This window comes from Mesocricetus auratus, unplaced genomic scaffold (genome assembly GCF_017639785.1).
Source record: "Mesocricetus auratus isolate SY011 unplaced genomic scaffold, BCM_Maur_2.0 Super-Scaffold_100025, whole genome shotgun sequence".
In the NCBI taxonomy this organism is placed as follows: domain Eukaryota; kingdom Metazoa; phylum Chordata; class Mammalia; order Rodentia; family Cricetidae; genus Mesocricetus; species Mesocricetus auratus.
The window spans coordinates 13,046,477-13,072,746 of NW_024429206.1; the positions used below are offsets into that span (position 1 = coordinate 13,046,477).

Here is a 26,270-nt window from a genome sequence, read left to right on the forward strand (position 1 = left end):
TCTAGGTTCAGCGAGAGACCATGTTTCAAACCATGTGACATAAAACCAATGTGGCCATACAATAAAATTACCCAGTGTCACTGTCTTCCAATGAAAGGTTTTGGAGTTTGGGAGGGGACCTCAGATAACTGACTGGGCCTGCATGTCAGTACTTGTAAAATGCCTGGTGCAAAAGGGGCATTCAAAAAATATCTGCAGCCGACCTGTCAGTGGAATAAATGTGAGATGTGCCTCATGGTAGCAGCCATCAATTAATCTTTGGGACGGAAGAATGTCCACTCTGTGTAAGATGTCCACGGAACTGGGGGAGGTGGGCCCAGGAACACCAGAGGCGCAAGCCTCCGGGGCTGCTGAGAGAGGGGAGCGTTGCTTGCAGAGGAGGCTTGGATGACCCAGGATGGAGGGCACACGCTGGCCTGCCACCAGCAAGGAGACAGAAAGACAGATGGCCTCACAGCTCACTGAGATGGAGAGCTGCACTGGGCTGAGACAGACTGGTTTACTAGAGCCATCCATCACTTCCTGTGCTGTATGTAAATTTCCAGCACCAAGATGTATTGGGCCAATTATCCGGGGCTGGGGCAAGGGGCGGGGCCTGCGAGAAGAGTTCTGAGCCAGGCTGTCCTCACTGCATTCCAGCAGTGCAGGTGACAGCTCAGAATAAAGCCAAACCCCAGAGCCTGGGTGTAAAACTGAGGACTGCCCGCTGCCCTCACGGCGACTGGCCTGCTGTAACTGCTGTAAGGCACAGGGTCTACCCTAAGCAGCACCGGCCACCTGGTCCTCAGTGTCGAGAACACAGCGGGTTTCGGGGAACACATGTTGAGGGAGTGAACTGTCCTGCGATGCAGACGCACAGGATCTGCCAGGGGACAGAGCTACGTGACCTATGGTTTTTCCTTCTAGAATGCTGCTCTGGGGGATATGCTTTAGGGAAGCCCTACTCTGAACTGTCTGTCCACTTATCCATCAACCCACATATCTAGATCATCTATAATCTAGTCACCATCTACTATCCACCTACTTAGACATCCGTCCTCTCCACCCATCCCATATCTATTCATCAATCATCTGTCCACCCATCCACAATATGTCTATCTCAATTTATCCATCCTTCTGTCCATCTATCCATTCACCAATCCTCCATCATCTGCCTACCTAGTCACCCACCTACCTTCCTAGCCAACATCCATCCATCCATCCATCTGTCCATCCACCCACCCATCCATCCATCCGTCCATCCATGCATTCCCCGTCATGTATCCATCCATCTTTCTATCCACCTACCATTTATCCATCCAGTCAACTGTCCGCCATCTTCCACTCCCTCACTCATTCACTAGACGACTACTCTTGGTTCTTACGACAGTGTCAACGACAAAGCCGGGCCCTGCCCATGTGGCGCATCTGGTCCTACATGGAGTGAAGACAATGGGGATGTCTCAGGTTGTGCATCAGCGCCCACAGCTCTGGCTTCCAGAGGTCCAAAGAAGCACTGGCTTGCAGTCTCAGGAAGCCCCAGGCTGACACTCGGGGGCGGGGAAGGGGGAGACAGGAAGCCCGTGTTGCCAGCTGGCTGGTGGGCAGCCCTTGGCCTCTCAGCGGCTGGGATTCAACTGTGAGGAGTCAGCCTCATCTCCCTAGAGGAGTCAGGAGCATGTGAGCACTGCAACCTGGGAATTGGTGGGTGCTCTGGAATCTTAGGGCACCCGGGGTCGAGGCTGGTGTTTGGTGGCAGCCGCTGCTAGACCAGAGATTCTGGAGGCAGGTGAGGAGGTCACCTGCCCTGCCACATCCTCGGTGCCGTCTGTGACAAATCAGCAAGTCTTGTCAGCTTGACAAAACAATTTTTATGCAGTTTTCCTGGTTCTGCTCCCTAAAGCGTCTCACTTGGCTCCCACTGCCCTCCACCCCATCCCTTCTCCATCTGGCAGCCGCTCGGCCATCGCCCCCCCCACCCATACACACACTGTGCCTTTTTCCTGTTCTAAACCCTCCCCTGGCTCACTGCTCTGGTCACATGGGGTCCCGCCTGGCTCTGGAGGACATCAAGCACGGTTCTGCCTCAGGTCCTTAGTAGTTGCTGGTCAGGAGGCCTATGAGATTCCCCATCACCTTCTTGGAGTCTCGGTTCTTACAAAAAGCTACCCCACCTCCTCCTGAGAGTAGCAGGGGGACTCTCTCGCCTCTGCTTTTTCTCTGCACACCCCTAGTCATCCACATATTTAGGTGGTTATCTCTCTGGCCACTTACAACCTTTTTTCTATACCCAGAATTCTTCAGCATCTATCACAGGGACAAGACTGTCTTCACGGGTCACTACCGCACCCTGAATGCCCCGTGCACACGAGGTACCCACTACTTGCGGGGTGAATGAATGTCTGAGTAGAGGGACAAATGAAAGAGGGACCCCACCAGGCTTGACGGCACCCCTGGACTTGGCCACACACACCTCACTCAGCAGTTGCTGTCCTCAGAACCACAGACACTTCCCAGGTGTCATGCAGGAAGGCAGCCTGCTCCCGCCACTGCAGGACCCGGAGGTGGCTGTCCTGGAGGGAGGGCGCCAATCAAGCCCCTAATCACCTGGCACCAGCACATCCGATGGCATCCTCCTGCCTTGATTACTGCTTGCTGCTCCCAAGCAGCCCTGCGGAAGTGCCCCGCCCCCAGGCGGCAGGGGAACAGAGTCCCACTCTGAGGGCATCAAGGACGGGGCTGGTGACTCCTCTCCCTTGGCTCCAGGCTGGGGCAGGTCACAACAGCAACCAACCATTCATTGTCCCCCTACTCACCTATTCAGCTCCTTTGTTCATGCAGACGTTCACTCATTCATTCGTTCACTCATTCATTCATTCAGGTGGTGGCCCTGCATCCCTCGTGGGAACTGACACTCCTCGTGAGAGGGTGTCTCGCCATTTCCTCTGCCAAGAGGTCTGTGTTCCTAATAAGTGTTGTGGCAGTCAGGGAAAAGAACCTTCTGGAGATCATGCCACTGCCCTGAAGTCACAGTAGGGGCTGGTCAAACAGGGCCCTGCCCCTCCACACATCTTCACATCGTCTGGGATGCCTGCGCCCTGGTGACCCGTTTCCCTCCCGTCATCCTTTGATTAGCTTCTGTTTTTCTGTTTTGAGGCTAAGGGCAGGAAGAAAGCCCAGGGAAGCAATGGGGGGCTCCGGGGAGGCTCTCTTGTCTGAGGAGCGATGGAGCTGACAGGGAAGGAAGTTTACCAAGCGAGTTGGGCGGGGACCCAAGAGCCTCTTGCAGCTCCATTCGGTGGAGGTCTGAGGTGGTGACAGCTCTAAGGGCAGTGGGCAGGGGACAGTGGCTTCCCGGGCAGGTAGATGGCTCTGGGGCAGGGGCCTGAGATGGAGACTGGAAGCCCAGACTGCTGGGAATGTCTGGGAGGGGCTCCAGGAACTGGGTCAGAGAGTCAGGGAAAAATCGAAGGCAGCTGGCCACTGAGGCGCTGCGCTGGGGAGGGGCACGTGCCCCGTGAGACAGAGTTAAGAGGCTGGGAGAACAGAGCTGCCCTTGTGTACCTGCTCTGTGAGACAGGGTGGTGGAGACCAGACAGGGGACACACAGACCTCTGGTCAATGTCACCTGGAGCCATGTAAGGCTGTGGTAGTGCCGGGGACCCTCACGGCCTCTTTCCACTAATTCGGTGTTGGCTTTGCCAAGTGCCTGGCCCACGTTGCTTCCCTAGTCTACCCCCGGAGGCTCAGTGAGGATGGGGGCAGGAATGTAGGACGGAACTTCTTCCCAAGTCAGCAGAAGAGCCACTTATGAACTCCCCCGCAAGCCCCATCAGCCGGAGGGGAGGCACAAGCGTCTCACTGCGTCTTTAAGTGGTCCACTGAAGATGAGGGAGAAGAGAGGAGCAGAGGACCAACGGGTGCCCCACCCCCAGCCCCTGCCCTGAGCCTGCAGACGGGAGAGGAGGCACATGTCCACCAGAGAGGACAGGACAGAGAGCTGGAGATGGTGGCCAGCACCGAGGAGCTAGAGACAGACAGTGCCCAGCACCCACAGACAGTCTGCAGGACAAATCCCCTACGAGTATGGGGACACAGGGACATGGACAGACAGACACACACACACACACACACAGACACACACAGACAAAAAGACAAAGGCACATGCAGACACATGCATGCGGAGACTCGTGTAGATCTACAGCTACACACAGGAAAGCAAATAGACCCCCAAGAGACAGACAGATCCCCCACCCCACCCAGGACAGCAAGATAGAGACTGACACTAAAGTTCACTGGTGGCACATTGACCTTTTCCACTCCAGGACATCTGCACAGGCCATTCCCTTTGCCCAAGGCCCTGGGTTTCCTCCATCTCCTGTATTGTGTGTGCATGCGCGCGCGCGCGCGCGCGTGCGTGCATGTGTGTGTGTATGTGTGTGTGTGTGTGTGTGTGTGTGTCTGTGAATGTGTGTCTCTTTCTGTCCCATCCCAGACAGACACCAAGGCACAGTTCACAGACACTTGATCATGGGAGACCCAGAGGCAGAGTCCAAACAGAACCATAGGGACTAAAACCACATTCGGGAGCTGGGTCAGGGGACTATAGCCTCCACCCAGCCTGGCTAGTCCAGGGTGACAAGGCAGACTCATGATCCAGTGCAGTTTCAGGCAGAGGCTTGGGAGTGTGGATGGAGTTGAGTCCTGTCTCCAGCTCCTCCAGCTGCCCGAGCCTCAGTTTCCTGGTCTGTGAAATGGGGGAGAATGTTGGGTAGATGTCACTTTAAGTGGAGAGATGGAGTCTGGGTGTCAGGTTAGGTCCCAGAGGTTGTCCTGGAGAACAGGGCAGGACCATGGGATGGCAGACCTGGGTTTGAATCCCAGCTGCCTTAAGGCCGGTTGATCTGAGGCAGGCCACTGCTCCTCAGTATTTCCTCTGCTCTACATTAGGACACTAGTAACACAGAGGAACCCAGCCACTCTCGTAACTACTCCTAAGACTCCAGAAACTACCACCACTCTCCCGCCTTTGTCCAAGCTGCTACCCCCCCCCCCCCCCCCGTGAAGGCTATTTCCAGGCCGCTGCCTCCTCTCTTGGCGCCCACCCTCGTATGACAGACGGAGCTAGCTGCTCAGACCTCATTCGGATATTGCCTCTTCCAGGCTTAAAATTCACCCACTTCCCTCTGCCTCAGGCTAAATCAGACTCCTCTCTAGGGCTCACTGGGGTCTGGTCACGGCTCATGGCACCGACATTATGGAGACCTCCTCTTCTCCCTGACCCTTGAGTCGCATGCTCTCCCACAGGGCCAGCCCCCTGTCCCACCCCAGGACACATGCGCGTACGGCCACCTGCAACCCCCCCTTAGGCTCACAATTACGGCTTCCCCTGGGGGAGGGGCTGGGCTCCCTCATCTTTAAAGCAGATTCTCCTAGTTCCCCCCCCCCCCACAAAGCAGCAGCCCTCACCTTTCTAAGTCAGAGCACAGGTGTACTGCCCCCCCCCATCAAAGTCAGGCGTGGCAGCATGTACCCGGGGAGGCGGAGTCAGGCAGAGGTGGTGTGGGCTGCTGGCCAGCCAGTCCAGCTGGAGTGTGAGCTCTAGTTAGCAGGGAGAGAGCAACAGCTGAAGGTACGGGAAGTCATGCTCTTGTCTCCACACTTGTTCATATGTTCATACACGGGTACACGCATGAAGAACATGGAAGAGAAGATCTGAAAACTACAAAGCCCCCAAACAGATACAGGAAAAGGAATGAATGCGTTCATCTGCACTCTCTTACGCTGGAGTTCTAATGTGAGAGGGAAGAAAAGAGGGAGGGAGGTTTCTTGACCAACGGGATGGAACCAGGAGGACTCCAAACAGGCCTGCGCGGGCACGGTTGGTCCCTCCTGGAGGTTTGGGCCTGGAAGTTTCACTCAGCTGTGGTGTCAGGCGCCTCTCACCCTGACCTGAGGACAAGAAGGAAGTCGCCGTGTTGCCAGGCACTGTCCTTAACTGCTGGCACTTAAAACCAGTAGGTGCCCCACGTGTGGGTCTCAGAGCACAGTCCCTCCGCAGCCTCTTCCCTCGGTGAGCCACAGGAAGCAGAATTCCCAGAGCCAAGATGGGTCTTGGACATCTGAGCCCAGGGCTCAGTGGCTAAGAGCGACTGCTCCTCGTGCAAAGGACCAGAATTCCTTTCCCATCATCCACACGGTCGCTCACAGCAGCCTGTAGCTCCAGCTCCGAGGGATCCAACACACTCTTCTGGTCTCTGGGCCACACTAACACAGTCAAACACAAAATGACAGATTACATGGTCTCCCCACACACTGCAACAACACGAAGGACAATGCAGCCACATGGGCAACAACAGGGTAAACCTTGGAAGCATAGTGCTCAGACCTGAGTTGAAGGCTGGGGCCCCCTCCCTGGTTCTGGGGTTGGGAAAGGCAAATCCTTCAAAGCAGGAATGGGCTAGGCTAGGTCAGGAGGGATCATAACTTGACATAAAAGGCCTTTTGGGCGACTGTAATGTTCTAGGCACACAGCACAAAGGCCTTTCACTCCATAAGTACCCACCCAGATACATCAAGCCATCTGCACATAGTAGGTCAGTTTTACAGTGTGCACATAGTAGGTCAGTTTCACCTAAGTTACACCTCAATAAAGCTGTTCAAAACTGGTCACAAGAAGCCAGAAGCAATCGACGCAGCTTCTTAAAGGTTTGTACAAGATTTCTTTCTAGATCTCTGTGTGTCCTAGCCCATGCTGTGCTATGGAGACAATAACAAACATTGCTGTCACACTCTTAGGTCTCTGTCTGTCACTAGCATTCCTGTGTAGCAGAGGGTGACAGTAGGGACTCAGGGAGGTGCTTCTGGATTCAGCGATGCAGAGTGTTGGAATGGGGACTGGGTGGTCCCCCTGCCTCAGCTCTGGGTGCCGAGCACAATTCCAAAAGGAAATCCCAGCCCTGCCCTTCAACTCTTGGCTCTTCTGGAGGTGTCTGGGGACCAGCGGTGTCATTTCCAGGTGGCTCCTAGTCTACAGCAGTGTTTTGTTCCTGGCCCCAGGTCTGGAAACTGTCTTTTCCCACCAGGTGGAAGCTTAGGATGCAGGTTCTGTCAGCTGACATGCCAGGCATCTTTCTAAAAATAACCCAAATTGGTTAAGCCATTTTTAAACAAGGGAACAGGCAGGGAGATAGGGGGAGGCAAAGATTTTAAAGGCAGGCTTAGGTGGTGTGTGTGCGTGGTTTGTGTGTGTGTTGTGAGTGTGTACACGTGTGTGAGAGTATTATGTGTGTTGTGAGTGTGTACATGTGTGTATTATATGTGTTGTGTGTGTTGTGAGTGTGTACACGTGTGTGAGAGTATTATGTGTGTTTGTGTGTTGTGAGTGTGTACAGGTATGTGTATTATGTGTGTTTATGCGTGTGTTGTATGTACACGTGTGTGAGCATGTGTGGCATATGCAGGGCAGAGGGCAGAGGTCAAGCTCAGGCTAGCTGGCTAGGCTCTCAGAGAGGCAGCCCATCCCTACCTACCCGCTCCTGGCACTGACGGCAAGTGTACACGCGGTGTGCCAGCATACCTGGCTTTTTACTTGGTTTTTAGGGTTTGTTTAGAAAGGATTCTATGGGCCAGCATCTCTTCAGCCTTCTCTTCCTTCCTGTTTGTTTATGCATCTTTTAGGTCTGGCTGTTCTGCCTGCCTGTGTGCCTGCATCCAGAAGAGGGCGTCAGGTCCCATTATAGACGGTTGGGAGCCACCATGTGGTTGCTGGGACTTGAGCCCAGGGCCTCTGAAGAACAGCCAGTGCATTGACCCACTGAGCCATCTCTCTAGCCTTTTATAAAATTAGTTTTTAACAGCTCCAAACTAAATATATATACATACATACATACATACATACATACACATAAGGCCTCATGTGAAGGAAACACGGCTTGGACCACAGGCTGCAGAGGTCATGGGACAGTGGGGGCGGGGCATGTGGGCGACACAGTATGGGTCTTTGGACTAGCAGAGTGGGGGAGACGGGAGAGGGATACAAGGGGACGGAACTGGCTTTTAATGACTGCTGGTGGTGGAAGAGCTCGTTGGGGGTGGGGCTCAAGAAGACACAACCAGGTCTGAGGTTTTCCACCATCTTTTAGCCAAGGGTCTGTGTATGCCAAGGGAAGGCTTCACTCAGGGAGATTTGGAACCCACACTCATCCAGACACACATTTTTGTTTTTCACTTTTCAGGCAGGGTGACACATAGCCCCCAGGCAGGCCTTGAACTTGCTAAGTAGCCAAGGATGTCCTTGAACTCTCAGATTACCTCCCCTACCGCCCAAGTGCCAGGATTACAGCTTACATCATCATGCCCAGTCCCCGTGACGCTGTGAACGGGACCCAGGGTTGCATGCACGCTAGGTCAGAGCTCTACCAAATGTACTTGAAGTAGCACTTGTACGTGACAGTCATTGGGGACATCTAGGGAGGGCCCACCTGTCCCTGGCAGACCTTCCGGGCTCAGCAAGCAAGAGTCCGGCTGGTGATACCATGCATAGAAGTTAGGGGCCAGCGGGGACAAGTGGAAACATTGTCCTCCCACTTGGGAGCTCAGCTAGTGATCACGCAGGCCGGGAGTGGGCAGCTACCGCCCACTCCACATTCCAAACCCTTAACTTTTTATATAGAAAATTCTCCCAATTTTAATGATGGCAGCCAGTTCAGGACAGATCTCACAACAATGAAGTTTGTACCAAACAAACTGGCAGGGGTTATGCACCCAGCCCACCATCTCGCAAACACTCACGGAGGCTTTGCACCCGGCCTGCCAGTCACAGTGCAGTCTGTGAATTAAGTGCGGAGTGACGTGCCGCGGTGTACACAGCCCTACACCATCATCCCCTCACTAGAGATGTGTATGGACAAGCACAGGGAGGTTTTACTCAGCCAGCGATGAGGCCAGCTGTAGCGACTTGCTTTAGCCACAAGGAAAACACTAAAAGAGGAGGCCATGGGGTGGGGTGGCTGTGGTGTACATGCTGTCAAACGGGACCGGAGATCCCAGGCTGCCTACTGTGTCCTGGAGTTGTCCCCCGTTAGTTCGAGGCACCTGCAGGGACATCATACAGCTTCCTACATGCTCCGCTTAGACCCGGACCCTTCTTTGAAAGGCAGCTGCCAGCCAAGCATCATGGTGGCCACTCGCAGGAGCCCTGCCCCATCCCAGACTGGGAGTGGTTGGAATGGAGCTCATTCCCATCCCCCACCCCTAGCCAGCAGATGTGCAGCCGGTACAATAGGAGAAAATAGAAAGAGATTCGGAATTTGTTCTCCAAAGATATTCAAATTAGTTAATCAAGGGGCTTATATCAGTGCCTCTCCTCGCCAGTCAGCAGCCGGCCCTGCTAATAGGAGCTGCTCTTAAGGCCCACACCAGTGTGTTTAAAGACATTCTGCAAAGTTTCTAATTATTTTAAATTGTTCTGCTACACAAAACACCTTGGGGCTGCTCAGTCCACAATGGCTGGGCCTGGGGTGCCCGTGCCAGCCTGGGGAAGTGCGGAAGGGCCATGGGGAGATATGTGTGGGTGACCCAGTTCCAGTGGCCCCAGACAAACCTCACTGCCATCCTTCTAGAATGGATTCCAAGCTGCATTTCCTTCGTGACCACCAGGGTGCTGGCCCCAACCCGTAAAGACTCAGGTCTCACTTCCTCGGCACGTGTCCACCGAGGCCATTCTTTGGTAGCCACGGGACACCCTGCTCAAAGCCTTCTTGTCTTTTACACACTTAAAAGGGACAGGACCCCACGGAGCTTTGTCCATGGAGATGTTACGGCTTGATGGCCACCGCGATCAAAATCAAGACAGCAAAGCATTTGTCCCATCACTGTGGCCCATCAGTGATGACGTAACCACACCTGGATCCACATCTAGAAAGTTCTGCCAAGTGTTCATTCTGCTCTAATACAGTCAGGTGTGGTGGCGAATACCAATAACGCCAGCGCTTGGGAGGTGGAGGCAGGAGGATCAGAAGTCAGTCATCTTGTGAGGTTTAAGTCAGCCTGAGCTACAGAGCAAGACCCTGCCTCAAAAACCCAAAACTAGTCCGGCATGGTCATGCACACCTTTAATCCCAGCACCTAGGAGGCAGAGGCAGGTGGATCTCTGGGAGTTTGAGGCCAACCTGGTCTAAAGAGCGAGTTCCAGGACAGCCAGGGCTACATAGAGAAACCCTGTCTTGAAAAAACAAAATCAACCAAATAAAAACACCCAAGGGCGACTCCCCCAGCATCATTTCCACCTGCTCAGGACAGTAGACAGGGTCACTACACATATCTATGCCTCAGGAAATAACTGTCATATTAAAAGAAGGGCTATTAAGAGGGCTCAACGGGTAAAGGAGCTTGCTGCCAAACCTCATGACCTATGTTCAATCCTTTGGACCCACACGGTAGAAGGAGAAAAGTGACTCCCACAAACTGTCCTCTGGCCGACACATACACACAGACACAAACAAGCAAACAAATGCAATAAAAACCAAACAAACCGCTGGGTGGTGGTGGTGTTATTTTGTAAAAGTTTAAAAATTAGAAAAAAGATGAAAAGGGAAGGTCGAGAGATGGGAACCGGTACTGGCTGGATGGACGGAGCACAAGCCATGGAGAACACGTTAATCATAGTTTATTCCAGCAGCAGGAGAACGAGAGAGGCGGGGAGACAGACAGAGATAGAGAGGGGGGGCAGAGAGAGCCTAAGAGAGAAGAGAAGAGTGAGGCAAGAGAGCAGTGAGAGATACCAGAGCTTAAGTGGGCCGGGGGAAAGCTCTTAAAGGGGTCCTTTACACCTGCGCGCAGACTGTTTCCCATGGAACTCTGGGCTGGCCAGAGAACTGCCTGAGTGAATTCTGCCAGGTAACAGGGCAGGCCAGAGTAATGCCTGAACCTGTGGTTTCAAGATATCGAGAGGGAGCTAGGCATAGCAGCACACACCTTTAATCCCAGCACTCGGGAGGCAGAGGCAGGCAGATCTCTGTGAGTTCAAGGCCAGCCTGGTCTTCAAAGAGAGTTCCAGGACAGACTCCAAAGCCACAGAGAAACTCTTGTCTCAAAAACAAAACAAAACAAAACAAAAAACAATGAAAACAAACCTAAGAGCTGACATTGGAGCAAAAAGGCCTGAAGATTCAAAGAAAGGCAAATCAATAGGATAGAGGAGAGGGTGGTGAGACACATCAGGAAACAGCGGCTAAGACGCCTGCACCAAGATGCGAGACAACACAACCCCAATCACGCCGCTGTCAAATCGGGCTGGTGGTGCACAGCTGCAATCTCACAGCTGGGAGGGATGCAGGGAGACTACTGTGCGTTTGAGGCCAGCCTGGGTGACATAGCAAGCAGCCAGGCTAGGCAGGTTACAAGGCAAGAGCCGAGGAAAAAGCAGACAGTAGCCAGCGTTGGCAAGTTCATGGAAAACCCAAACCTCAGACCCTCCTGGAGGGGTTCCAGTTGGAGCCTAGGAAATCACAGTGCCTGTCAGAGCCTCCAACATCTCCTTATGCTAGCACAGTCCATCATGGCACACAAATCCCAGAAACACGGAGCCTCCTCATGCACACGGGATGGTTGTGGACCAGCAGCTGGGAAACCACCAGGAATTCTTGAGGAATGATGACTCTGGCCCTGCCAGGCCCCCAGAGCCAGGCTCTGTGGTTCACCCGCTCTCCAGATAATTCATGAATGTGTTCATGATGGAAAGGAATGCATCAACAAAGCCCCATTGATAACAGCGCCTGACTGGAAATGACCCAGACGTCCATTAACACAGATGGCCCAGAGCCCTCTGGTGTGTTCGCCCCACAGAGGAGCCCTCACTGCCTCAGGCTGAAGCAAATGACAAGCAGCAACACAGAGGTGACACCCGATAGAAGCCAGAGGCCACAGGGCACACACTGAAGACCCCGGTCAGGGCTGGGGTCCACTGTGGGTGTGGACACGGACGAGGGCGGCAGTGCTTTCCATGACAGAACATGACCGTCTTTGGATGTCAGCGCTGGTCCCAAGCTGACATAAGCCTTGGACCCTGTGCTTTTCTTAATGAATGGGTCGGGGGAGAGGGTGCACAGTCCCCTGGAATCCCCCCACCTCGCCTATGTGCAATGCTATGGAGCCCTCACAAGGCGACTTGATAGAAAGACTGCTGCCGGGCGTTGGTGGCGCACGCCTTTAATCCCAGCACTCGGGAGGCAGAGGCAGGCGGATCTCTGTGAGTTCGAGGCCAGCCTGGTCTACAGACTGAGTTCCAGGACACAGCCTCCAAAATAATACAGAGAAACCCTGTCTCAAACAAAACAAAACAAAACAAAACAAAGCAAAAAACAAACAGATTGCCAGGCGAGCTCTCCAGGGTCACACAAAGACAGAGGGACTTCCTGCAGCTCTTGGGAATGAGGTCCCAAGTCTTGCCCACGGCCAGCGCTACCCTCTCATGCCACTCTGCCCCCACGCTCTGCCAGGCCTGGCCTGCCTCCTGGCTTGCTGGAGGGGGCGGGGCGGGGGCGGGGCGGGGCATCCACATTTGGTCTTCGTTGTATCTGCTTGTTTCTGTCTGTGCTATTCCAGGCCGAGGCAGGGTCATCTGTGTGTCTTCTAGTGCCGCCGTGTATACCAGCACTGGGTTCACACAGTACCTGCCCCTTGCACGCAGAAAGCGCCGACCCCCTCACTTCAGCTCTGTACTCCCCCACCCTCTCCACCCCCATGCCCCTCCTCTTCCAAATTCCTGATGCTGGGAACCCTCCGTGTTTGTAACCTACCAGCCCAGGTAAAATACTCACTACAGTGCATTCAGTAGGTGCTAAATAGATGCTTGCCAGAACAAGTTGGGAGGTGGGCTCAAGAGCCAAGGGATGTATTTGCCATGTGTTCCCGAGCACCCCACCCCTACCCCAGGATGTAGCTGCCTCTGATTTCAACAGCTGGGCAACTGGCTGGCTGGACCACTTGCAGTTTTGAAAATACGACCCGGAGGGACATTAGAAAGTGAACCAGAAGGGTCAAGTTCAAAATCAAAGTGACTCAGCAAAAGCATCCAATCAATGAGCCACTATTGCCTCAGCTCTCAGCCCTGTCCCTCATACCTAAAGGTCAGAGAGGCTTAGGTGGGGTTACCACCTGGGCAATCTCAGAGGCCCAGATACCCTTGGGATCAGGCCTGGAAACAGTGGAGTAGACTGGGATTCCAAGACAAGCTGATACTTTATGTTCTAGCCAGGTGAAGTGGTGTAGACCCACCGTCCCAGCACTCAGGAGGCGTATGAGGTCTGGGTTAGCCTGAGATCCACAGCAAGCCCTGTTCCAAAAGGGAAAAAATAAATAAATCCTGGGCTGGAGGGATGACAAGGTGGGTACAAGCGACTACCGCACAAGCATGAAGACACAAGTTCAAATCTTAGCACCCGTGTGAAAGGGTTGCCCTGGATGTCCATGAGAATGCCACCCCAGGAGGCAGGAGGATGGCTGGACTTGCTGGCCACCAGCCTAGCCCTGGACTCAGGAGAATCCTGTTTTAAGAATAAGGTGGGCCGGTGCGGTGGTGGCGCACGCCTTTAATCCCAGCACTCAGGAGGCAGAGGCAGGCGGATCTCTGTGAGTTCGAGACCAGCCTGGTCTACAGAGTGAGTTTCAGGGCAGGCTCAAAAGCTACTGAGAAACCCTGTCTCACTCACAGAGGTACGAGAGGCTGCGGGTGTTGCCAGAGTGTGGCAGAGTCGGAGGCTGCACCGGGGCTCAGCATATCTGACTTGTTCCTCACAGAGACTCAGTGTCACTGGTGTCACAGATGACTCAGGGAAGACCCTGAAAACTCAGCAATGGGCTCAGGACACCTGCCCTGTGCACCTCCTAGTGGGACCTTGAAAGCGGTCCCAGTCTCTCCTGCAGACCGAGAGACCACCAAGGCCACCAGGAGCCAGTGTGAATGGGGCCGGGACAGTGACCACCATGCACAGAGAGTGCCCAGGAGTCAAGGCACGAAGCTCACTGATGCCACTGACCAAGCAAAGAGAGGTGCGACAATGTCACAGCCCAGCCTATGGCACCCCGCCAGTAACGGCCTGCGTGTGCACCCGTATCTGACGCCAAGAATCTACGTTCTTTCCTCTGCAAGGGTTTTTAAGTAAAAACCTGTGTTGTTTTAGTCACTGAGAGAGCACAGTGCATCCCCCCAACCCAAGATGCCCATCATCACTGACCACCTAGACACCCCACCACCTCAGCTGCCACATAACGCGCTCATGTTCTGCAACGGGGGTCATCCACTCCAGCCAGCTCCGCTAGCCACCCGCACAGGCTTACCCTGCCTACGCCTTTACGTCCACACAAAGGCCTCGCTCTCCTTCTGACGGCTGTGGAGTGTTCTGTGTGGACCTCCTCTGCCAAGTATACTCAGCTCCGCAACCAGCATCAGTCCGCAGTTGGTTTAAATCCCTCACTCACGGACACAGGTTACCTTTGCTGTAGTTTTTGTGTGCTTGTGTGAGTGTCTATGTTCCAGTGCCTGCAAGTGAATGTGCGTATGTGCATATGTGTATGTATGTGTGTGTACACTTGTAGAGGTATGTATGTGCATATACATGTGTGTGCGTGTGTGAGTGTGTGTGTGTGTGTGTGTGTGTGTGTGAGTGTGTGTGGAGGCTGGAGGTCAGTCTCAAGTGCCGTTCCTCAGAGCTGCTGATCACTATGTGGAGGCAGGGGTCCCTGTTCCAGGCCTCCATGGAGACAGCGCCTGGCTACGCTTGGCTAACCAGGAGCTCAGTTGAGTCCCCATTAGAGGTTCCTGCATCACCCATCCTTCCAACAAACACTTTCTCCTTCACTGGGTGAGACCTTCAACTCCAAAGTCAGCTGATTCTTGGTCTTCTTTGCTGTGCAACCCTGAGCAGGCCCCTGGGTGTCTCTGCGCCTCCGAGTCTGCCCGACGGTCTACTGAACAGGTGACTGGGCAGCTGGGAGGACACACGGAGGAACTGGCCTGGGGTCTGCCGTAACTATGGTGTGCAATGACCTTGACCTGTGACCCCATGGTGACCTTCAGTGCCCCCACACCTGCTTGTCTGCAGGATCCTTCCGGAGCAGTGGAAGAGACACCCTTGGCCTGATGATGTCTTTCTGAGCTTGGTCTATCTGATCCCAGAGTCCAAACCTCGGCCCCTCCTTCTGCATTATCAACAACAAACGTTCTAAAATTAGCCCAAGGCTGCCAATTCCGAGTGGAGTTGGCTTTTGGGAACTGTGAGGCCTTGGCACTGTCACCTGAGTCTTCTCTCCATCCAAGCGAGTAATGAATTGTCACTCACCGGATGGGTTCCAGCGTTACAGCTATTCTGCTGTCAAGGACTCTGGGGCTAATGGATCCAAGCACACGGATCAAACGGAGGGTGGCGGGATGATGAATGGGCTCTTTGAGAGCCAGGCTGCTGGCAGCCAGGCTGGCCAACAGGGGGTACCTAATTTGCTTGTATCCACAATTACCTAAAGCCTGTTCTGCCAGTGTGGAAAGGGTCCCACCTGTGGCCCCTGTGTGGAATTCATTATTCCAAGTGGCACCAACCTCTGAGCCCCAGTGGCTCCCAGGAGAGGCTGCATCCCTGGCTAGGTCTTGCATGCCATCAAGAACAGGGAGACGGCCCCCACCCAGGGCACATACTGTTGGTGTCCAAAGCTGGCTTCAAGCACCTCTGCATTCAGCCCGGCCTGCCACACCCATCCGTGTGTGTATGCCCATGGGGGGTTGACATTGGGCATTTTCCTCAACTGTTCCCTATCTTTACCAGACACAGCTATTCCCATCTTTACACGTAGATGACCTCAAAGTGCTGGGTTTCAGAAACACGATGTCACACGTGGCTTTTACATGGGAACACACACTAAGAGCCTTGCGCCTGTGAAGTAGGCTGTTCATTGTGTGGTTTTGTTTTTTCTTTTTGTTTGTTTGGGGGTTTTTTTTTGTTCGTTTTTGTTTTTGTTTTTTGGCTACAGGATCTAACTACTCAGCCCAGGCACCCCCCACCTCCAGCTCCCTTGAATATCTTTATATTTCATTATTACCCCCACCCCCACCCAGGTCTCACATTTCCCAGGCTGGCCCTGAATCCACTAGGTGGGTTGATGACCTTGAACTCCTGATCCTCCTGCCTCCCCCTCCAGAGAGCCGGAATAATAGGCGTGCATCACCATGCCCAGCCCCTTTGCACACTTTTAAACTGACATCCTTATACACCTTCTGTGGGTTCTCCTCCCGCAGGATAAATCATGTCTCCTCAAGATAATCAATCCAGCGTGCAGGTCGGGCAGCCAGCCCCTTCTCCATCGGATCCCAAAGATCTAGTTCTGCCAACCAAACATCTCACCCAGCTGTAGATATCATGAGGAAACGGCAAACAAAGAGAGAGATTTAATAACTGGAAACAGGAGCGAGGCTGCAGAGAGTTTAATTTTTTTTTTGTATTTGCATCTAATTGCAATCAACAGACTTCTGAGCCAGCGACAGGCTCAGCAAAATTGGTGCTGAGAGAACAGAATATTTGTCTAAAAATAATCAGACATTCTGCTCACCGCTGTTTGTTATAACGGTAATCGATGCTGGAGGCTTTGAATTCCATCAATTTATAGATCGGCGCAGGCCTGCCCCGGCGAGGGGGCGGTGCGCGGCAGGGCTCGGCCAGCACCGGGCCGGTCGGTGTGTGATTAAGATAAGCCCCGGTTCCTTTCATACATTCCTTAGTGGGGGCTCATTCTCCGGCAGGCGGAGACGTTCACCGCAGTTAAAGATCACTGCAGCTTCTCAGACGCCAAATTTGAGGGGATTGATCAATAAATCAAATCAGGCCGATCGATCGGCCAATCAGGAGAGTCTAGCCGGTGCATTATCGCCGGCGCCTTCCAAGCCAGAGCTTTTCACGGCTTCCATCAAAACAGCCTGGCCCTGGCTGGCCGCCAACGGCTGGCCTGTCTCATAGCCGAGACCGCCGAGAGGGGCCGCCTGCCCAGCGGGAGAGCAGTAAATTTCTCATCAAACAGCCGATGGAGGAGCTGGGCGAACATCTGTTGTGCTGCAGTTGTGCGGCTGACAGACCGCCCCGACGGCAGCTTCCCCGGGCACACAGGGGCCCCGGTGGAATGTACCACTGGTTACTTCCAGGAGGTAATTTAAGGAGACTTTTGCATTCTTCTCGCGGCTGCTGCCCGAGCTCTGCAAAGCCGATGCCGGCACAGTCGATAATAAAGACTGTCCGGGGACCCTGCAGGATGACGGCGCTTTTATGATTCCCATTATGTCGCAATGTAACTTCATTAAAGGCTGTTTATTCCTTCTAAGCACGGGGAGGGCCTCCTGCACGCCCATCAAGGTGGAGCCAGGAGGTGATCTCTGCGGGGGCGGGAAGGGGGGGTTCCAGGCAGTTTTCTCTCACTTGCCTTCCATCTCCCAGGCAGGGCGGATAGCGTGATAGTTTGATCTCTGTTCCTTCCCACACACTCCAGCAGCCAGGTGAGGACTAAGTGATCCCAGATATACATAGAGACATCTGGGCCTCTGCATAGGAGCTGAGCCCTCAGGCTCACCAGACCCTCGCAGGCCCTTTGTTCTGGCATAAAGAACGTTCCAGAATTAAACAGTGGGGCTATGCCAGCTAGAGCCAGTGTTCTTTTTGTTCTTTTGTTTTTTCCTGTTGACATTAATCAAAACAAATTGTCACTCTTGCGAAGCCCCAGATTCTTCTCAGGGGACAGTCTAGATATCAGAGGCCTGTGGGCTTCAGGGTAGTTAGAGGGGGCTCTAGGGCCCAGGGTACCTCTGTCCTTTCTTCAGGAGTAGGCTTAGTCACATTGTGAACCCAAAGAAGGGTGGGTGACAGTAGAGGACCAGGCAGGTGACAAGGGTCTCTGGGGACCCGTCATTTGGGTGAACTTTCTGTCTCTGGGGTGACAACGCTGAGTAGGAGGGACTTGTTCCCACACAGTGGGCAGGCGGCAGGCCCCGCTTGGGACACAGTAGAATACGCAAGAGTCTTCAGGTGGACGGCAGCTAACAGCAGATATTCCTCAGCCCAGTGGAACCAGGCCCCAGTGACACCATCAAGTCCTGGGATTATCATTCTCACTGTGCAGATTAGGGCAGAGTCACACAGTGAGCAGACAGAGCTCAGCGCTTGCTGGGTCTCTGCTCCTGGCACCTCAGGTCTGTTTTCATCATTTATGTCCTGCTTCTCCGCCACCGTGGTGGTGGCATCAGGCTCCCATCACCCAGGCTCAGAGGGGGAAGGAGTTTTTAAGTTGTGAGGGCTGGAGCTGGTTGATCCCATAGGGGGCGTATTTCTCCATTTTAGGGCCCCTGCTGGGCTTCTGCATAGCTCTGAATAAAGAGAGGGTCCTTCACCACCTAGAGACCCCCGTCACCTGGGCCAGGGTCCTCCACATAGACCTATTCTGCCTGTGAGCCACCCAGTGAGGAGCAGAAGGCTGGGCATAGCCTGCCTGGCCTGTGCCAGCTCCGCTCAGCTGCACATTGCCCTGTGCTGACCTCTGTCCCTGGGTTCCACCACAGCACAGCATGATCCCCCACCCTGGTAAACACCGGCCATACCCTGCCATGTCTCTCTGATGCCACAACTTCCCAAATGTCCCTGGTCCTGCCTGCTGTGTTCCTACCGGAGGCCCCTGCCACCAGCACCCACTGTGGGCAGCATGGATGCCCACGCCCCTACAGGCTCATTCCTGTGTCCTTCACATTCTCCCAACCCTCACCACAACGCTGGCACCTAGGTGCCTAAACATTAGTTACTGAACAAACAAAATGGAGGAGCCTGATCCTCCTGGTGTCCCGAAGACCACGGGGCCCATCCTGTTCCCATCACAGATAAGTTACTTTGAATTCATAGTGCAGAGCTACATTCTAAATGTGGGAAGGGGAGCAAAAGAGGAAGGTGGGATAGAGGGAGGGAGGGAGGGAGGGGGAGGGGGAGGAAAGGAGCAGGGTCTTTCATCCACTCTTGCAGAGCTGATGGGAGGCTGGCCTTGTCGAACCAAGAGCAAGTTTACCTGTCACCCTGATACAGATCCACCCAGGGTCCCTTTCACAGAAACTACAGAATATTAGATTTATCTCACACTCCAGCTGAGATGTGCTGCCCAGATTTCAGGGCAAGATTTATTACACTGGCTGGCTTTTAAAATGAAAGAGAATCTTGTAGCTAAAGCGTGTTCTGCTAACCGGTGAGGATAGCAGCCAGTGGCAGTCTGGGAGCCCTCCTCCGTCCCCCAGGCTCTGCAGGATCCACACAAGCCTATGGGTGACCTTGAAGAAATGCCCTCATTCTTTGGATGTGTGTCTGTCTGTGATGACCACAGGCCGGCTGCACCTTACCCCTGGCCTCTACATGCCAAGCGCTTTGCACGGAGTAGGTCTCTATCTTTTTTAAACATACATTTTAGTGGATATACAAAACACGAACATATTCATGGGATACCAGGGGGTGGTTCTTTGAGAGGAGGCTATATTCCTGTGAGACAGGGATAGTTTTTATCCCATTATATGGGTAAGAAAACTGTTCTGGTAGAAGCTTCACCCCAGCCCCTGGCTTCCACACACCCAAAGAGTGTGGAATGTTCTGGTGGAAGTTCCACCCATGCCCCCTCCCCTATCTCCCTCTAAACCCTGCTGCATCTTAGAAAGCCTGCCAAATGATGATTCCTCCTCCAGAGATGCTCAAGACCACTCCCACAGGGTACTTAAACTGCCCCCCCAACAGATGTGTGGTTTTCTGGTTTCTCTTTCCTGTCTCCTATCTGGGGAACTGGAAGGCCATCTGGGAGCACTGTATCCATTAAACATGGGCTTTTTCTAATTCGATTTGATTTGGTCTGATTTGGATTGTTGTGTTCTTATCAGGTGTGGACACTTCGGAAGCTATGGCTCTGAGAGGCACGTGATCACTTTGACAAACAGAGGCAAAGTCCACCAATCCAGACCGCTTTCCTCTCTGGGGACAGTTAGTGCTGTCTGGACACATGAAACCCTGGGAGATCTTCCAGAGAAAACACCCTGTGTCCTCTGTCTCCATGGTCCCTGACTTTCCTAGGGACAGCTGGAGGAAATGCCAAGAGGTTGATTTGTGTCCTCGGGACCCAGCAGGCTGAGCTGGGGGAACATGTGTGGCTTGGCTCCCAGGAATGCACTAGACTCCCTGGCAGTGTAAGTCATGGGGATACCGGCTAATGGAAACGGGGCATGAAGACACCTGGCCAGAGGAACCCCCTAGTCGAGTGATTCTGCCTGCCAGGACCCCACCCCATCCCCAGCTGGCAATGCCTGGAGCTGGAACCCAGCGCCTGGGGCACCCTGGCCAAGTGCTTTGCTGATCTTTGCCCTAAGTCCCCTAAAAGCACCCACGATGACCACACAGCTGCTGTCAACATTAGGGGCACAGCCAGAGGTGCTACTGAACAATGCCTCGTCTAAGTGTCAGTAGTTTGTGGTCCAAATGCCGTCTATGAAATGCTGCAGGCAGCTGCCTTAGTGCTTGGGGGTACAGATGGGGGGCTTGGAGCTGGGAAGTCTGAGGGGTCTTCCACAATCTGGTCATCTGAGGAAAGCGGTTCAGGTGACCAGGGTAGGTTGCCTGTCCCCACAGCCACCCTAGCATAAAGTGAGTGACCAGTTTTTATGGACAGGAAAAACGGAGCCTGAGACAGGTGGCTGGACTCAATGACCTCCCTTTCCCCATCCTAACCTGCCCCTGTATCTTACCCCCAGGACAAGAGCAATGGTCACTGAGATTCCTTCCAGAAACTTCTCTGAGTGGAACCATCTCGTTTATCCCCACCAAGAGGCCTAAGAAAAACGTTGGTTGTCTCAACTTTATGCAGAAGGATCCTGAGGTTCCACGGCCACGAGGCTGGCAAGGAAGAGTCAGGATTCGAACCTTCATCCTCTCAGTCGCTCAGCCCACCGCTCAGATTCCTTCACTTAGTCCATTCTCCCTCTCAGAGCTCAGCCTCCACGCTTGTGTGTGCACATGGCCGCCAGAGGCCAGGCCTGGGTGTGATTCAGCCTCCATCCGCCCTCGAGTGTTTGAGGCAGGGTCTCTCACTGGCCAGGCCTTGGGGGTCATGCTGGCTCAGCTCCCCGCACTGGGCACACCTGGCGTCTCACGCTTGTCTGTGGCAAGCACTGAGTTATCTACCCGGGTCCCTGCCGCCCCCATTTTAAATTAGAGCTTACACCCAAGGGAGAGTGTCCCGGCCACTGGTGCCCACCCCCACACATTGCAAATCACACGCAGAGATGGGGCCCAGCCCAGACTCTCCACGCCCAACAGCTCAGTCCCACTCCACTCCCCCTGAATCACCCGTTTTTTCTCCCTCCAGGGAGGAGCCGGTCCTGACTAGAATTGACATCTGTCCCCCTCAGGAATGCCAGTAAAAAGAAACTTTTTACTGAGAGGCCCACACAGGTAATTTGCGACATTTGCTGTGAGGATGGCAGACCTTGCCTTCCGGAAACATCACCAGCGAAGCCTAAAAACTTGCTGCACGCTCGACATGACATGGATTCGACACCAAGCGTAGGGACAGGTAGGCAGCTCACAGGGGACCCTCTGCCCACCCTGGTGACTCTCGGGGGCCGGGTGACAAGCGCGTCACCTGCGCCTGTGACTTTCTTGCCCCTCCTGTGATTAGGAAGCATCGCAAGCACCAAGTGAAAGTTTAGGAAAATATGGGGGAGGATGGGGGGGCTGGGGAACGAAAACCAACCGAGTCTTTGAGGTTTAATAGTCAATAAATGTGTCAATTTTACATACAGAGGCAAATGGGCCTTTATTGAGGAATTGGTAAATTTCCTCGGAAGACGTGAATGCATTTTAGCCTTCAAGGGGTCCCAGCTGACTGGAAATGGAATGTGATTTGTGATAAAACTCAGCTGCTCTTATAAAAGACGTTAAATAAATGCTGCCGTTTCACCGGGGATATACAAAATTGATTGCATTATAGACGGATTCCAGGATGCGTGTCCCCGTATGGCCCCATCAGCCTGTGCACGCATGTGTGCATATGTGTGCATGCGTGTTTGGTGTATATGTGTGTGTGTGTATGAGTGTGTGTGTGGGGGGCTTGTAGGGGGTTTAGGTTGTATGTCACTCCTCTTCCTTGTCCTAAGGCAGAATTTTCTGGGAGCACACCCATGCTTGGATTGCAGTTGAACCCTGAGAAACTGTAGCTGTCTGGCAATTACCAACTCCCCACAACAGCAACTTCTATGGCTTTGTAATGTGTTTTGGCAAGCAGGTTATGGATCTGGGGGCTGTTTCTAGCCTCACTTAAGGGACTCTTAGTGGCCTGCTGAGTGTTCATAGGTGCAGGCATCAGAGGAAGAATGGGAGCTGTGGCCTTTCCCTCAGCCAGGTCAGGAGAGCTTAAAACAAACCCTTGCTTTTTCTGAGCCTCAGTCTTCCTCATCTGAAAAACGGGTACAAGCCCCAGAGTGAGTGTTTGAAAAAGTCAAAAGAAGGCAGAGTCTCAGAGTTTTTGACCAACCACTGGTAAGGTGCTGTGTGACCGACAGGAGCTCCAGAGTCACCTTCAGTCATTGTAACCCTGCCCTCAAACATTATGTCTACAAGCAAGGCTGGGTTCCCAGGAATACTCAGATGCTTGTGCCACCCTCACCCCAACCCTCTGAAGTTTGCTCCATGCACTGATTCGGGTCAGATGCCCGCAGCAGCCTCTTGTGAGGCTCCCTGGCTCCTTCAACTGCCCAACCCCTCACCCCACATCAGCAGCCAGAGGAGACTTCCCTTCCGATGTGGATGCTGCTCCCTCCTGCCCAACACTTCTCCTGACCCTCATTCCATTTCCATTCAAAACCCGCCTGTGGGGTTAGTGCCCTGCGGGAGGATGCCCCGCCAGCCAGACCCTTCAATGCTCTCCCTGCCCCCTCGCTGCTGGGGGTCTTCATTCTCTTCCTGGAGATCCCTAAGCTCCTGCAGGCTTCCACAACCTCTGCAGGAGCCTTCTCATGGCAGACTCGGGCCTCGCCAGTGGTTTCCACAGCAGGCCGCTGGCCCAGGAGCACCAGAACCACTCAAGAGCATCTAAGAAACGCAGGTGGCTTCTGCTAGCTCGACACTTGGAGAGGCAGGAACTCTGCTCCTGGCTAGTCCTTCAAAGAAACTGCCAAGTAGCTAGCGCGTGCTTGGGGACTCCGTCCACTCTCTAGCCAAGGTCAGATGGCAGGGGGGAGGAGGAAGGGGAGCACTCTCCCTAACCCCCAGCCGGCGAGGAATTGCGGGCTGGCAGGAAATCTGCCACAGCATGGAAGACACCAAGCCTGGGCCGCCTGACCTGAGGGTTCTGCGGAGAGCTGCTGCTGTGCCAACCTGTGCAGAGCTCCGGCATGCGGCTGGGCTCTTCTTGGAGTTGGAGGGGCAACAGCTCCTTTCCCTGTAACCTGGGGTGCGGTGCTCTCCTGATGCTGACACCTGGGTCCCCACTCCTCATTCTCACTCAGTTTTCCAAAGGGTATCAGGTCTGGGGAGATGAACTGTGACTGCCAATCTATCTCGGTGGCAAGATGTGAGCTTCTTCGGAACAAGGGGTGTCCACGGATTGCAGGTGCAAGGGCCTGGGGCAGCTTGGGGTTCAGATTCCCCTCCAATGCCAGGACCGCGCCCAGTGGGAAGCTCTGCTTAAGATGGAGACACTGAGCCCCCCCCAAGTCCCCAAACAAAGCCATTATCACAGGATATGCAAGGAGCCTGCTGGGGTACTGGCCTGCTACCCATGGCATCATGAGTTAATCCAGCCTGAGAGCCCATGGCCCAGAAGCCAAGAGCCACAGGGTTGTTCGAAAGCCTGACAGTTGTGTCCCACTAATGGGTGTCTTGTTCCTGCAGCCCGCTGATTTTTTTAAATAAACCTAAATTCCAATAATTGCTTAATGTTTATTTTTATTTAGTTCTGGTTCAGATGTGCTGCACCGTGCTTACAGGAGTTGATACTGGGTCCCTGGTGAGGTGAGTTCATACTCACAGGCACACATTCGCACACACGCACACACTTTGATGTGTGCCCCTTGCTTGACCAACAGAGGCGCGCGGGGTGGGGGGGTGTCATATGTGGAGTAGAAAATACCAAAGGGTGCCTCTGTCAAGACTCCTTCTCCCTGGCTCCTTCCCAGGGTAGCAGAAAGGGACCATCATTGTCCCCTCAGAGACCAGTTTGAGGCTCTGGGAAGTGACAGAGGCCACGTGTGCCCGGCCCTCCTGCTCCTGGATATCCCTGAAGCCACATGCCCGTCTAACAGATGGCCACTGTGGAAACCCACAAAGCTGAGAGCCACCTGTGTGCAGGGAAGACACGCAGCCCAGATCCCCTGCACACCCTGGAATCAGCAATGAGTGGGACACTCCCTGATGGGCCCCCGGCTAGTGAGAGATACCGTCCTCCGCATCAGCTCCCCTTCGAGCCTTATAGAGCTGAGATATGGGTAGGAGGGGCCCGTGTGGCATCTGGTACTGGCTCTGCAACAAGCTTGCCTGACCTGGTGCTCTGGAGTATGTGGACATTCCAACTCCCAACGTACTGACGGAGCGAAGGTTATACGCACTCAGGACAGACTCAACTTCCGGTTTGGTTTTGGATCTTCTGAGTTTGTCCAAACCTCCCTCCTGTCATGGTGGAAGGGATCACCAAACGGGACAGGCAGCAGTGTGTTTCTTAGGATAGTTTCAGATTTTTTAGGGGTCACTGGGACACGCCAACTGAGTGTCTGCCTACAAAATCACCAGGGATGCACGACCTGAGGGACAAGGCAAGTATGAAGGACAAACTCCAAGAAGCCCTTTCCACGCGCTGCACTGTCTGTTAAAAAAGGGCTAGCCCCAGCATCTCTTCCTCCAGCACCCCCAAGAGGCCCAGGCTAAGGACACTCCTTGACTCCAATTCCAAACATTTGGGTCGGAGTCACTGATCCCAGACGAGAGCCTGACCCTCCCCATCCTACCCATCTGACCCAGCCATCTCGGCCACGGTCAAGGTTGCTGCCGCTGAGAGACAGGCTCCTGCTCACTGGATGTGTGATCATTCACCCCCCTTTTGTCTAGAGCGAGAGAAGATGAGATCCAGCCAGGTGACTCGGCCTCAGGCACAAAGGCATGCTGGGAAGGTTTCAGGCTTTGCCACTCAAAGCTGCCTGGCATCTAGCCACCTCTTGGCTGGAGGTCACAGGCATGCTATCTGCCCTCAGGAAACTGCAGGGCATTCAAGCTCCTAACACACTTGCCCAAGGGACGTGGCTGGTGTGTTTTGTGAATCCCCTTGACACCTCAGGGGGTTGCTACTCTTAGGTGATGAACCCCAGGCCCGGGTGGGGGTAGCTGGGTCTGCACTGGGATGAGGCTCTGGTGACCAGCAGAGGTCACCCTATGTAATCCCATGCAGGATGGGCCACCCTGGTCCACACCACCAGCCCCACCAGAAGCTCCACGGCCCCTGTGTAATTGCCACTAATCGTGGTTCCTCACCACACAGCACGCTCCGGCTCTGCTATCAGCTAATGAGTAAATAATATTCTGCTCTCAATCCGAAAGCGCTATTAGATAGCAGAGGGGGACTAATGGGAGCCTTAAAGACCCCCTTAATCACACGTTAACGTGATGTGAGGCAGGCTGCACAGCCCGTATGCCAGCTGCCCGCCACTGCTCCCCTCCTCTTGGTCTGCAGGCAGGGGGCAGCCAGCCGGCCTGGTGCCGCCTGAGACCGCCTAGGCTGTCTGCCATCTTTGAGCTCACCGAAGTTGCCTCTGTTTTCCTGGGATGATGGAATAGGGTCATTTGTTTCCTGGGGTTACTATGACAAACGGCCACCAGACAGGTGCCGTGTCACAAGAGGAAGCAATTCTCTCTTGGCTCTGGGAGTCACAAGTCCAAAGCACAGACCCACCTCCCTCTTTGCCTCCCCCAGCGTGCAATTGCTCTTCTGGCCTGGATGTCCCAAGGCTTGGAGCTGTGTCATCTCTGCCCCTGATGCCCACGGTGTCACCATGTCTGTTTGTCCATTCATATGGCTTTCTCACCGGGACACCCATGGTAGCAGTTAGAGTCACCGAATCCTACATGACGTTGGCTTCACCAATGACCTCTGCAACGACCCTATTCTCAGACAAGGGTCTAGGGGAGCATAAATTTGGGGGAGACAAAAACCCATCCAAACCAGGGGAGCACATGAGTGTGGAGATGCCGGTCAGGGGG

At 54.0% G+C, this 26,270-nt stretch overlaps 1 protein-coding gene and 1 long non-coding RNA gene across 6 annotated transcripts in view; one reads left to right on the forward strand and one right to left on the reverse strand.

Moving 5' to 3' along the window:
• The window catches only part of Cux2 (cut like homeobox 2), a 185,823-nt gene that overhangs the window by 71,574 nt on the left and 87,979 nt on the right, over nt 1-26,270 (reverse strand). The window lies entirely within an intron of this gene.
• On the forward strand, nt 19,706-23,952 carry LOC121133946. The gene is made up of 2 exons (XR_005870955.1): nt 19,706-20,215; nt 20,777-23,952. It is a non-coding gene; the product is annotated as an uncharacterized LOC121133946 (long non-coding RNA).